The 3,336-nt window shown below is 37.5% G+C and overlaps 1 protein-coding gene across 4 annotated transcripts in view; it reads right to left on the bottom strand.

The window, feature by feature from the left end:
* Positions 1–497: 497 nt before the first annotated feature.
* Positions 498–3,336, bottom strand: part of LOC139391186 (calcium uptake protein 3, mitochondrial-like) — a 48,128-nt gene continuing 45,289 nt past the window's right edge. For all 4 annotated transcript variants that reach the window (XM_071138776.1, XM_071138773.1, XM_071138775.1 and 1 more), the window contains one exon: positions 498–2,297. The gene's annotated coding sequence lies outside the window, so the exon portion shown is untranslated. The remainder of the gene's footprint in view (positions 2,298–3,336) is intronic.

Raw genomic sequence — 3,336 nt, 5'->3', positions numbered from 1 at the left:
GCAAAATAGTCAGCACCACCCCTTTTCACCAAGTTGCCATGACGTTCGTAGGATGCTGCAAATACATTTTTATTCTTTGGAATGATCCAATTGACCCTCTGACCATTGATGCAGACAAGAGAATGTTAATCACCATTTAAGTTATTTTTAATGTTGTCTTGCCATAGATCTAACGTTGGTGAAAGTAGGCCTACATTATATGATGGAGAAAACAATTATCAGACCTTATGATTCATTAAATGTGCCTTTTTGTAGAATAGGCCTATTTGATTGTATTTTTATGTCAATAAGTAAAACAGGGCTGTCCGTGCATATGCCGTGCATATGCTGGTAATAATATATAGCCACTCTGTTTCAAATGTCTGAGGAATGTGTGACACACAGCTGGTAATTAGCTAACTTGTGTGAAAACACCAACCAAATATTTCCTTTGAGGTCAGGGGTTGTTCGTGTGTGTGTGCGTGCGTGAAATCCAGAACAAAAATGACACAAAGCTATTGATTGTTCTTAACATCTTTATTTACCAAGTCAATGTAACAGCCTGTGTAATCCATTTGATCATCTAAACAAAGTTCTGTAGAGAGAGCTGTCATTCACATGACTTCCAAACATCATTCAAAATAGGTAAACTAAGAGGAGATGTAGGATATTCACATTACTAATGTATTATGTTATACCATGCAAAGAAGTAGGCGAATTAGACAAATCCATTTATTTGATTTAATATGTAACATACAAGATAATATTGTTAGACATTGGAACTAGCAAACCAAGGGCTATGTTCAATCTGTTTCGCTGGAGCATTGCAGATAGCATGCTAAACACGTAAAGGCCATTTCCTATTGAGCCGACATCTGCAGCGTTTACAATGAATGCAGTCCCTGCTAATACAGGAACATTGCCTTAAATTCCAACCACGCTGTAATGCTGAATTTCTGTGATACAGATTTAATAGAGACCCAAGTCTCTATTCAAGCAGGAAATCCACCACTTCAGACCAGAACTACAGTCTCTAGAAAACATCACTGAAATGCATATACACTATATTTGACATTTTAAAATATATATGTCACGATGGTACACAGTAGAATAAGATTTTCCTGGGTAACCCATTGGGAAATAAACATAGGTACGCCTCTGAACAGTAATCTCATGTTATTTAAACATTGTATTTTGCCTTTAGTAAAAACAATTACCACAAATTCATAAAGTCCTCATTGTATAGAATCCCTGTCAGTAGTCTGAATAAGCCTAGTGTGAATAGTGTGTATAGTTAATATACACACTGAATTTCTCCATTACATCAGAGTAAACTCTTGATTATAATAATTATTAACGGAGTTAGCTGCCTCTATTTACACAATGAACCCCAGAGATAAAAGCCCAATCTGAAAGGTGTTAGCTAGCTGGCTCTGAGTTATTTGAGAATGAGCTGCAGAAGGCAGCCGTGTGAACAGAACACAAGAGGGAGGCTGTACTCCCCTGCGTAAGCTGATCTGTGCAGTGGGCTGCAGACAGGCTTGGAGAAAGTATGTCAGCAATGCATAGAGGCAGATTAGCAGGTTTAGGACTGGGAGGGAACCACACTGAACAATACTACACACACTGTCAGAGCTACAGCCTGCCAGCCACAAAACAACCAAATGGGTTTTTCCTTTTCAAAGACTTACAGTGATAAACAAACAAATTAATAACAAATGATTACGGTAAAATGGTGAATGATGAATCAATAATATATTCACCCTGGGTGAATAAATCTGTTGCAACAATAGGTTGGAGTTTCCAGTGACCCGATCAGCTCGTGTGACTTGTAGAAGACCAGGAAGGTGTTACACCAATCCTGATCCATAGCATTCCCCTGATTTCATTTTTTTTTAACAATCTGGTAGAAAAATAAAATACCATCAATGCAACTTAACATCACAGTACTACATATTGTTGATTTCAGACTGAAAGCTGAACAACAAGCTTAAGACTTCAGGTATTTAAAATGGCTTACTCTTAGGGTCATCAGAGAAATCCTTTGTCAGAGAAATCCTCCTTCTCACATCAATCTCAACTTGAAAACAACTCGAGTAGCATCCAACTAGGCCTAGGTGGGGAGAATCCTATTTCATTTCATTTCTACTTTTTAGACGACTATGCAGAGACTGACACATTAGTCTATCCTTCTCTCATCTTCACATTGATAGTAAAATGAACTGCACTGTTGTTTTGAATGATCTTCATGGATCAGGGGAAGTCTATCCAGGTAGAGGGGGGTGCAGACTGAGAGTGCAGGACATTCAGCTGGTGATCTGCAAAAGGAAAATAATGATTAGAGAATACATTGAGAAACATAGCACACACAGCATCTAACACTATCGACCTGTTCAGTGGCAACATAAAAATACTGGAGAAACTGTACTCCTGAGTTAATTATAAACTAACCTCAAGAATCCCTAGATGGCCCAGAGCTTTTCCTGGTCAGATCAGGTGTTCAGGAACTACTCCTGGCCATAATCTCATACCAATGATGTACAGTATATAAACACTAGATGTCTACATTAGTTTTAGCCCACAGTAGTATATTGTATTAGACACCTTGACGCATACTTTTAAATTATACAAAAACATTTTTCTTAAAGCTGGAATCCATAATGGTGAAAATGTCACGTCCATTTGAGATATTACAACAACAAAGAAGCTACTTCAAACAATGACACAGCTTTTCCCCCTCGGACATCATGGAGCATCACTGAACGTCATTGAACATCATTACACATCATTGCACATCATTGAACATCATTGAACATCATTGCACGCACGATAGAACAGCAGATTATTGTTGTGTCTTTGGCTATGCCGGATTAAGTGATATGACATGCTATTCTATAAAATAATTTCTCCGTAATTAATATTACCTGATTGAGCAAATCATGTAAATGTAATTAACTAGAGAGTCGGGGCACCACGAAATAATATTTATAGAGCTGTTATCTTCCGAATAAACTCTTAAAGACCTAGTAATAGTTTACATCAATAGCAGTCAATATTAATCGGCACCTTAATTCAGTCTCATCTGAAAGTTGTACATTCTTGGTTATCTGCACAAACCCTGGCTAACAAGTTGAATCAGCAATACAAAATTGGGTTTAATTATTTATTTACTAAATACCTAACTAATCACACAGAATTACACATACACATAATTAATCAACTTGATTACAAATGACGTCATAAAGGAAAATGTCTCTAGCGGGCGGAACAGATATGACAGCTGGTTACACAAAAGAAAAGGGGCTGGGTTTGAGTGAAAGAGCGGGAAGACTGAGGAACAAAGGGCAAAACTGTGCT

The sequence above is a fragment of the Oncorhynchus clarkii genome, chromosome 31 (genome assembly GCF_045791955.1).
Source record: "Oncorhynchus clarkii lewisi isolate Uvic-CL-2024 chromosome 31, UVic_Ocla_1.0, whole genome shotgun sequence".
Lineage (NCBI taxonomy): Eukaryota > Metazoa > Chordata > Actinopteri > Salmoniformes > Salmonidae > Oncorhynchus > Oncorhynchus clarkii.
The sequence above is the reverse complement of the archived record's forward strand: the minus strand, read 5'-3'. Positions and strand labels throughout refer to the sequence as shown.